Source organism: Pinus tabuliformis, chromosome 6 (genome assembly GCF_031772625.1).
Source record: "Pinus tabuliformis cultivar Carrire ecotype Pingquan chromosome 6, CPIR1, whole genome shotgun sequence".
NCBI classification, from domain to species: domain Eukaryota; kingdom Viridiplantae; phylum Streptophyta; class Pinopsida; order Pinales; family Pinaceae; genus Pinus; species Pinus tabuliformis.
This window is the reverse complement of record NC_142292.1, coordinates 587,195,609-587,206,662: the sequence shown is the minus strand read 5'-3', so window position 1 is coordinate 587,206,662 and position 11,054 is coordinate 587,195,609. Positions and strand designations below refer to the sequence as shown.

The following is an 11,054-nucleotide window of genomic DNA, read 5'->3' as shown; positions in this document are numbered from 1 at the left end:
CTTCAAGATATTTTTCCTGTCAGTTACGAACAAAATGTTTAAAACCTCAGTTCCGCGAAGAACTCTGTTAAGCTGGAATGTAAGAGTTTGCCTTGTATTTGACAAAAGCTTGAGAAAAACTTCGCAGAGGAAATCGTTCAATAGGAGGGTTTCCTTTTCCCTTTTTCAGTTATATCTGTGATCATGAGTTTCCATTAACCCACAAGTTTCTTCGGATCAAGGTCTGATCCGTGAGTATTGAAAACTGTTTTCAGCACAAATTCACCTTAACATAAGCAGGTTTCAGTCTTTTAACATACATCTCATAAGTCATGACTAATGAGACAACCGACTAGGCTAAACTGCTGAAACCTATGTGATTCCATTCTAACTAACTTGAATGCATGCTGAGACGAATTGATTCAAGGTAAAATATTTGCAAAAACAATAGTTCCCAGAAGAAAAGGTTTCAAACATGTTGAAGAAAATAAATATGAAGAGATCGAAAAAACATAACTAATTCATATTGAAACGCCTGTCTGCTTAAAGTATTGCTTGCAAAGAAAAACCGAAGATGATTCGTCCTTTTAACTAAAAAGGAAAAATTCCTCCATTTGCTCATACAATGCAAATGTACCTATACTGTTTGTTGAGAAATTGCTGCCATCCATGCTCTAAATGCCTTTAAAGAAGATAATCTTGGGGAGCAAATAAACAATAGCAGGGATATATGCCTTCAAGATTAAAATTGATGAACAGGAAGATTGCACCGAGAGTCTTATTCTTTCTGGTGAAACACATCAGAGTGAATCTATTCCATTCACTCAAGTCGACTGGAGGAGGCCATGCCCTTGGTTCGATTCTCACAACAGAGGAATCCACTTTAGGGCATGGCGTAAAATGCCTCTTGCTCACATCCATAAGGAGCTTGGTACTGGCCAGAAGATCCACATTGACAGCCAGGCGATTGAAAAGGGAATCACCAGGCTTTGCCACGAGGCGGTGGCCAAATTCCTTCTGAAGCATGAGGGTGGCACTTCGAAACTTGGGCATGGTGGACAAAAGCTTGAAGATGAGCGGAGATGATATCTGGTAAGGTATATTGGCTACACATATGTCAAAAGTTGGCAAGTCTGTTCGTAGTATGTCCCCTCGCACCAACTGTCCATAATAGAAAAGAAAAAGGAGATAGTCATATTAGAGAAGAGCAACTTTGATTTATCGTAATCCCAAAAATTAATAAGGTATCACCAAAGACAACAATCACAAGGAACAAAAAAGGAATTGCAAGAGACAATTACGAAGACATCACAAGGGAACCTGCAAAGCACATAGCTTAGGCTAACCTTGCAGTAAACAGAATCTCTTTCCAGTGCATTTTCCTTGTAAATCTGGCAGAAATTTTGCCAGAATCTTGGAATTACAGGTTTGAATTGCATAAATTTAATACTGAGGTGCCCAATTAGACATAAGGGGGTAGGGAATCCATCTGCAACATCAAATTTGCAAAAAGAAGAAGTGTTTTATTGCCAAAATTGGCATTTTTCATTGCCAGACAGAAAGTGCAGTACGTTACAAGATTATGGCTTCCCAAAGCACACAGGTACTTCTAAGCATCATTAGATTGGAGAAAGGTAGTAACTGAAGAAAAGAAGGCTGCTATCACATAAGCATGAGGACTTCACCCCATAGCCAGTTTTCATCGCATAGGCATGAGAAATTCACCCTAAACCCAGTTTTCAGAATGGCAAAGATTTGAAAAAGTTTTAATGTATGTGGTATTTCACAAATAAACCTTCTTCAGTATTGTTGTCAATGTAGGATTTGTTTTTGGTTGATGTTTCCAGTTTACAAATGCAACAAGCGCACCCTTTTCCATTATGGGATTATCACGATGAACTGAAGTCAGGTCATGCAGAAAGCATGCCCATTTCCATTATGTGAATATCACAACGAACTATAGCAGGCTGACAACAGATATTCGAAAACATATGTCTCAGTGATTGTGGCAGAAGACCTACACCTTGCCCCATCCACATGGAGCCGGAGCTTGAGCCGCTGCTTACACAGGTGCATAGAAGCAATAGCTCATGAAGGGAAAACATGTCTCTGAGGATTTGAAACTTGGGGTGGGCATGAAGAGTCACAATCCATGTGGAATTGACATATTGTTAATGAGGTAAATAAGGTGAATGAATGTAAAAACAAGATGCAAAGGAAATTGGAACTCACCTCCAATCTCTGAGCCATTTCGGTCCCCTTTATGCGTTTGTGAACTACTTCGATCATCCGGGGATCGATCTCGACTGCGATGACTCTGTGGGCGGCCTGCAGCAACTCTAGGGTTAGATTTCCAGTACCCGGGCCGATTTCCAGGACGGTATCGCTTTCTCTCATGTCCGCTTTCTCAACGATGGATTTGAGAACACCGAGATTTGTGAGAATGTGGGATTTGTGAGAATGTGCTGCTTGCTCAGTACAGCCTTGGGATCAATCAACTCCACCCATAGACAGTACAAGAAAAGCCCGCCAACAGGGTTAGTGGGACGCATGTAGCACTAGAGAGCCCGGTTCAGCTGCCCTGATGAAACTATTCGATCCGCCAAATGAAACGCCCAAATCGTTTGGGCAACCCTTTTGAATCAACGATCAACGGCTGAAATTGTTGCAATCGTCTAACATATAATCATGTGGCTTACACGATGACAGGTAAGCAGAGAGGGGAGTTGATTTCAGAGGGAAACGCCTTACGGCGTAATAAGAACTTGCATTATATGCACAATTAGAAAAAACAACTCAAAAGGAAACTGTTGTTTTTCAAATGGGAGTTTCTAAAATGGGACTTAAGTTTTAACATGAAAAGAAATTTACAAATTCAACATTCCTAAAATTCTAATTTTTTCATTCCTAAAATTCTAATTTAAGGAAAAATGAAATTTAAAAAAAAATTGACAATTTGACAGCACTTCTTAAAAAATTTTAAGATATTATTCCAATTTTTTTTTTAAATGACAAAAATCAATTTTTAATTTTTTTTTGACTGGTAAAATTTTCTTCTTACTTCTCTGACTTGCCAGAGCCCCTTTGAAGGGCTCTGACGTGTTCAATTTTGATCCCTAATCCTTCGGTAATGTATTTGGTTATATAACTATTCTCCTATTTCAACGCATCCAATAATCAAATATCTGGCCTATTAGCTCAGTTGGTTAGAGCGTCGTGCTAATAACGCGAAGGTCGCAGGTTCGAGACCTGCATAGGCCATATTCAAATATCCCTTAAAATTAGTATAAAGGTATCTTCTTATGGAAGATAAGTAAAATCGATATGTCGCCTGAATGTTCAACGGGCCTCACTGTTGAATGGGATAAGTCGCTTAAATTTTAGCGAATTCAAGTATAAATATGAATGGATAAGTCGCCTAAATTTTAGCGAATTGCAGTATAACTTTGATGTATAAGTATGTTAGGTTCATTATAAGCGTGTTATGTTCTTACAAAATAATAAAAATATTTTTTTTGAATATAACTTTAATGTATAAGTATCTTATGTTCATAAAAAATAATACAAATATTTTTGTGATGTATAAGTATGTTATGTTTTTAAAAAATATTTTTTTTGTTAATGTTAACGTGATTAATTACTCTTTTAAATTTGAATGCGTCATAAATTTATTTTTAACAAAAAAAATTATCGCATTAAAATTCTAAATTAGGTAAAATTTTAAAATTCAGCAAAATATAGAGTAAATGAGTAGCTGTAATGTAAGTATGTAAACAATTTTAAAAGTAATATTAAAAAGTTAAAGTAATAAAAATAATAAAATTCAATTTGTTATATTTTTATTTTGTTATTAACTTGTGAATAAGTTTTGTTACAATACCATGGCTTATTAATACCACAAACCCAAAAATCATAACTTATTTCACAACCAAAATATACTATGACAAGATTCTTAACCATAGATATTCACCTCATTTTACAGTGGATATTATTAGTTTGTAAAAAATTGGCTTTGTTACAATACCATGGGCCAATACCATGGTTTATCAATACCACATACCCAAAAAACATAACTTATTTCACAATCAAACTATTTTATGACAATAAGAAAATATTTTTAACCATGGATATTCATCCCCACTTTACCATGAATATTATTAATTCGTAAATAGGCTTTGTTATAACACTGTGGCTTATCATTACCACATCGGAAAAAACATTTTATAACAATATGACAGGATTCTTAATCATGGATATTCACCCCCACATGGATATTCATCTCCACTCTGTCACTGATATTATGAACTTGTGAATAGGCTTTGTTACAATAGCATGCGCTAATACCATGGTTTATTAATACCACATGCCAAAAAATCACAACTTATTTCACAATCAAAATATTTTATAGCAATATTACAAGATTTTTAACCATCGATATTCACCCACATTTTACCATGGATATTATTAACTTGTAAATAGACTTTGTTACAATACCATGGCTTATCAATCAAATATTTTATTTTAATTTAATTTACAACATTTTTTTAATTGAAGCTAATAGGAAAAGGGTTATAATTAGTTTTGAGATATATCTAGACCCTCTATCCTAACTACTACTAAAAATATTCCCATGGAAATTAAATTAAGGATTTAATAAAATTAAAATTGATAATACATTTATATTTAAAGATGTAAAATTTATCTAATACAAATAATATTAGTAAGAACCAACATAGATCCATCATAACTAATGACAAAAAGAAAATTGAAGGGAAGAGAAGGGGAGAGAGGGGTAGTGACAAAGCTGGAGGGCAGAGAGAGAGAGAAGTATTGGGGGAGACAGAGAGAGGGAGGTGGGAGAGAGAGGAAAGAAGAGAGAGAGGAGGGGAGAGGGAGAAGAAGAGAAGGGGGGGAGAGATATGGAGTTGGAGGGGGAGAGAGAGGGAAGAAAGAACAAAGACATAGGGATATAGAGGTGGAGAGAGAGAGAGGGAGTGACAAGGGAGAGATAGAGCTAGAGAGATGGAAAGAGGAGAGTAGGGAAGATAGAGAAGAGGTGGGAAGAGAGATAGGGATAGAAGGGAAAGAGAGAAAGAGAGGGAGGCACAAAGATGGAGGGGAGAGAGAGAGAGATAAAGAGAGAGATGGGGAGAGAAAGGGAGAGAGAGGACTAAAGAGAGATAAGGAGATAGAAATGGAGTTGTAGGGGGAGAGAGAGGGAAGGAAGAAGAAAGACTTAGAGGGAGAAAGGTACAGACAAAGAGGGAGTCACAAGGGAGCGATGGAGAGAGGAGACCAGGAGGGAAGAGAGAGAGGAAGAGAGGAAGAGTGAGGGAGAGAGAGAGTGTATGTTTGGGGGTTGAGATAAAGAGAGGGAACAAGAAAAAGACACATAAATGCAAATATATATATTCTATAGTATTATAACCAACCTAGATCCCTAAAGTTTTGCACTCAAAAAAGAGGTTTGCACCTTGAGAGATTGGATCTCTCTCAACGCTTGTCTAACATGAGTAGAGAGATGGAATTTTTCACGTGTAAATTGGTGGTTGGGGTGCAAGCGTTAATGACAAACGTTTAAAACTAGAAACAATTTCCTGTAATTCAGGCTGAATCTCTTGTTGAATTTCTTGCAGAGTATCACTTATCTATCTCTAAGATATCTATTCTGCTAAATTAGCAGAATTGCTTAATTTCCCCCAACAACAAGCGCCTTACAAGTCCTTAAAACATCGCAAATTCGCAATTGCAAGTTCCTCAGGGTAAGGTTTACTTACTTATGGCCGATGCGATGTGAGGTTGATCTAACGGTCAGCAGTCTTAGTGATCCAATGGTCACTGTGTCGTCGCTTAGATATATGCGTGACGTTTAACCGACCTCATGGACTTGATGAGGTTTATAAGTCCTCAACTTATAAAAGTTCGGGTCCGGCTTTTTCCACATTCTTAATTCTTTTGGATGGAGCCGATAAGGTGTATAAACTATAATTTAATTGATATCGGGTCTAGTTTTTGAGTTAACGTCCGCTCATTTTTAAGCCCGATATCGATCGGATAACAGTGGCCATTAGATCCTCTGACTTGCGGGACTTCTATTTAAACCACAAGTTAACACTAGGTTAACCCCCATTGTTGACTTATCGTAAGGCATTGAAAATAAAATCAAAGGCTAAGGATGAGTGCGGCCCTTCAAGCCCCATCAAGGAACTTGTACACTTTCAAAACTCGCAGTTGCTAATACACAGTGAAAAGTGATTAAATGCAATAACACAGTACTCTAAGTTTTCAGGACTAAAATGGAAATTCAACAATACACAATGATATTACGGAGGGATGCAACACCTCTGGGATTGACCAAATCTTACATAGAAAGACACAGAGATAGATTTCCTGCAACTAAAACTTATATCACAAACAAGCCGAATCAGTCAAAATCCTCTTATTATGATTCATAACTTACATAAGTACTCGTTCATTTAACAACCAGATCCTAAATCAAAGGATCGAACTAACTAACCCTATCTAATCTGCATGATATTCTCCTCAAGAATATCCACTACATCTAACTAATTGAATTTATTACATGATAATCTAAATCCTAGATTCTAGTCTAAATCCTGAAAGCTTTGTAAATTGATAGCTAAAGGACCCCACTCCTTTGCTTGTAAACTTTTTTTGTATTTTTGGAATAATATGAAGCCTTTTGTCTTTTAAGCCTCATGCTCCTGCATCAGACTCTTGAGGACAAAATTCTTCATGGGCTCTTGTACATGAACTCTTCTACAGAACTGCCCAATTTTTGTAGCGTTTCATCTATCACCCAAGTAGCTTCAACAATTGATTGATCTTTCCACTTGACCAAATATTGAAAATACTCCTGTCCCCTTGTCTTCTTCAACAATTTCTTGTCCAAAATCCTCTCTGGCTGCAATTCCTTTGCTATAGGTAACTGTTTTACCCAACCAATTTCTTGTTTCTCTTGACCTTCTGTTGTGTCATCTGCATTTTCACCTTCATACCTGTACAAATCAACAACATTGAAAATTGGAGATATTCCAATATCAGAGGGTAATTCAATTTCATATGTATTTGCAGAAAATTTCCACAATATTCTGCATGGTCCAATTTTCTTGAACTTAAACGTGTTATGCTCTCTTTTTGGAAATCTTTCCTTCCTCAGGTGTGCTAAAACCAAATCTCCAACTTCAAAGTTAACTTCTCTCCTTCTCAAGTCTGCTCTGCTCTTGTACTTTATGTTGCTGTCCTGTAACTATTGTTTTACCTGTTCATGTATTGCTTGCATCTTTGAAGCAAAATCTTCCCCTTTAGCACTTCTCATCTAAGCTTTTCCCAGATTTCTTAATTCAGACACTCCTCTTGGGTGCATTCCATAAACTATATGGAATGGACTCTGCCTTGTACTCCTGTTAGGAGAGTCATTATATGCATATTCAGCCTGTGCCAATACTTGATCCCATTGTTTTGGATGTTCACCTGTAAGACTTCTCAGAAGATTACCCAAGCTTCTATTTACAACTTCAGTCTGTCCATCCGTCCAAGGATGATAAGCAGAACTGAAACCCAATTTAGTTCCAAGCTTCTTCCACAATGTCCTCCAAAAAGGTCCAACAAATTTGGAGTCTGTGTCTGAAGCAATACTCTTAGGTAACCCATGCAATCTTACAATTTCTTTAAAAAACAGATTAGCAATGTGAGTAGCACCACTGGTTTTATAACATGGAATAAAATGTGTCATTTTTGAAAATATGTCAACTACAACATAAATTGAATCATTTCCTCTTTGAGTCTTTGGTAAGCCCAAAACAAAATCCATGCTTACCATATCCCAAGGTCTATCTGGGATAGGTAATTGAACATACAACCCTGTGTTTTGGCTTCTTCCTTTTGCATACTGACAAACTTTACAATTTTTCACATGCTTTTCTACTTCAGTGCTCATCTTCAGCCATAAATAAAACATGTTCAACTACTCATAAGTCTTGTCTGCACCAAAATGTCCTGCAAGTCCACCACTATGTTTCTCCTTGATTAAATTTTTCCTCATAGAACAATTTGGTATGCACAGCTGATTTCTTTTAAACAACAACCCATTTTTCAAGGAATAATCAAGCCACTTACTTCTGTATAACAAAACAGGATTTTTACAAGTTTCAAATGCCTCTTTAAAATCGAAGTCTTTTTCATACAATTCCTTAAGAAAATCAAAACCCAACACTTGAATTTGACTTTCTTGAAGTAGTATTTTTCTTCTACTTAAGGCATCTGCTACTTTATTTGATTGGCCATTTATGTGCTTCAAGAAAAAAATAAAACCTTGAAGATACTCTACCCATTTGGCATGTTTATGATTAAGCTTTAGTTGTTGCATAATGTACTGCAATGCATGGTTGTCTGAATAAAGTATAAACTCTTTAGACATCAAGTAATGTCTCCACTTCTTCAATGACTGCACAACTACATAAAATTCCTTATCATAAGAAGAATATTTCTTCTTTGATTCATTCAGTTTCTCACTGAAATAAGCTACAGGTTTGTCCTCCTGACTTAAAACACCTCTAATGGCTTCTCCACTGGCATCACATTTCACTTGGAAAGGTTTATTAAAATCAGGAAAAATCAAAATAGGTTTTTCAGTGATCTTTCTTTTCAACAATTGAAAGTTATTTTCTGCTTCAACAGTCCATTTAAATGGGTGTCTATCTTTATTTATAGTGTTGATAATAGAATCATTGATCTTACTAAAGTTCCTTATGAATTTTCTATAAAAATTAGCAAGACCATGAAAACTTCTTATCTCAAAAACACTTTTTGGCAAAGGCCACTCTATGATTGCCTTGATCTTCTTTAGATCCATCTTTAATCCATCAGCAGAAACAACAAAACCCAAATACGCCAATTCTTCCTTCATGAATGAACACTTCTTTAAGTTTAACAGTAACTTCTCTTGCTGCAACCTTTGTAAGACATAATTCAGATGTCTCATGTGTTCCTCCTTAGACATGTTGTAAACTAATATATCATCCAGATATACAATTACAAATTTAGCAATAAATTCCTTCAAAACTTCATTCATAAGCCTCATGAATGTACTAGGTTCATTTGGCAACCCAAAAGGCATTACCATCCATTCATACAATCCTTCATTTGTTTTAAACGCGGTTTTCCATTCATCCCCTTCTCTAATCCTTATTTGATAATACCCACTCTTTAAATATAGCTTTGTAAAATATCTTGCTCCACTCAAACAATCCATCAAATCTTCAATTCTAGGTAAATGAATCTATACCTGATGGTTATTTTATTAATTGCTCTTGAATCAGTGCACATTCTCCAACCTTCATCTTTCTTTGGGCTCAACATTGTTGGCACTACACAAGGACTCAAACTCTTGCTAATCAGTCCTTTATCTAATAGTTCCTGAACCTGTTTTCTGATTTCTTCATTCTCTGTGGGAGTCATCCTGTAAGCTACTTTATTTGGTAGATTTTCTCTTGGAATCAAATCTATATGATGACTGATTTTTCTAGTGGGTGGTAACTCATTAGGAAAATCATCTACAATGATATCACAATAACTGTCTAGCATCTCTTGAATTTCAATTGGTAAATCAGAAACTTTTGTGGAAGTAATTATTACCTTGGGTTTGCAAACCAATGCAAAAATTACCACATCTTCCTCCATCTGTTGTAAGTACTCCTTTCCACTCAGCAAAAGGGTCTTTGCTTCAAGTTTCTTCGATGTATCTTCTTCTTCTATTGGCAGCAATGTATGATTGACACCATCTTTGTTGAATTTGTAGGTGTTCTTCTTTCCATCATGCATAGCTCCTCTGTCATACTGCCATGGTCTACCCAACAATATATGACACACATCCATAGGCATCACATCACACAAAATTTTATCTTTATACTTGCCCAACTGCAAATCCACTTCACATTGTTCATTTACTAACAACTGATGTCCCTTTTGTAGCCATGACACCTTGTAAGGTGTTGGATGTTTCTTTGTCTTCAATTTCAACTTCTCCACCACTTCTGTAGAGACCAAATTATCAGTGCTGCCACTATCAATTATCATCTGACAACATTTTCCTTGAACCTTGCACACAGTCCTGAACAAAGTCTTTCTTTGTGTTGGTTCAACAACTTCCTTTGCTGGCTTTAGCAATACTTTGTTAACTACCAAAGATTCTCCTCTCTCTGGTACATTTTCTTCTTCTATCATCGTTGCTACTTCCTCTTCAGTCTGTGCAACAATTGCATTTCTATGAGGTGTTCCTGCATTTTCTGGGCACTCATAAGCTCGATGTCCCAGCTTGTTACATCTGTAACATCTAACTTCTCTTCCTCTGCCTCTGCCTCCTCTTCCTCTGGAAAAACTCCCTCTGCCACTTGCATCACCTCCTGTGGGTGTATGTTGACTTGAGCTACTGCTAGCTCCATCTCTAGGTGTTGTAGATCTTCCTCTACCACCTTGTCTTCCCCTTCCTCGGAAAGTACCTCTATTCTGGCAGATTGCTTCCTCGTGAGTTTTTCTTCAGCATTCAGTACCATATGATAAGCCTCTTCTAATGTTTTAGGAGACATTACACTTATCTCATCTTGAATGTCCATTTTAAGACCATTCACATATCTGGCAACCTTCTCATCTGTATCTTGGATTTGTCCTGCTCTTATACTCACTTTGTATAATTCCTCTTTGTATTCCTTTACTGTCATAGACCTCTGTCTTAAGATTCTGAATCTGTCTAAATAATGTTTGCTGATAGTCACTTGGCAGAAACTTAATTTTCAGTTTTGTCACCATTATATTCCAATTCTTAATTGGTTGTTTGCCAAGTCTTCTTCTTTCTGCCTGCATTCCATCCCATCAAAGTGCTGCATATGCTTTCAATTTTGTGACAGTAAACTTTACCTTCTTTTCATCCTCTGTTTCTTCATAATCGAAGAATTTCTCCATGTGGTTAATCCACTCTATCAGCTCCTCAAGATTTAATCCTCCTGCATAAATTGAAACTTTGGTTTTGGGTCTAGATGTGGATCTCAACATTGACT

The 11,054-nt window shown here is 36.5% G+C and overlaps 1 non-coding gene and 1 pseudogene across 1 annotated transcript; one reads left to right on the top strand and one right to left on the bottom strand.

The window, feature by feature from the left end:
- Positions 1-623: 623 nt before the first annotated feature.
- Positions 624-10,806, bottom strand: LOC149259918 (ribosomal RNA small subunit methyltransferase, mitochondrial pseudogene; annotated as a pseudogene).
- Positions 3,167-3,240, top strand: TRNAI-AAU (transfer RNA isoleucine (anticodon AAU)). Its single transcript has one exon. It is a non-coding gene; the product is annotated as a tRNA-Ile (tRNA).
- Positions 10,807-11,054: the final 248 nt, after the last annotated feature.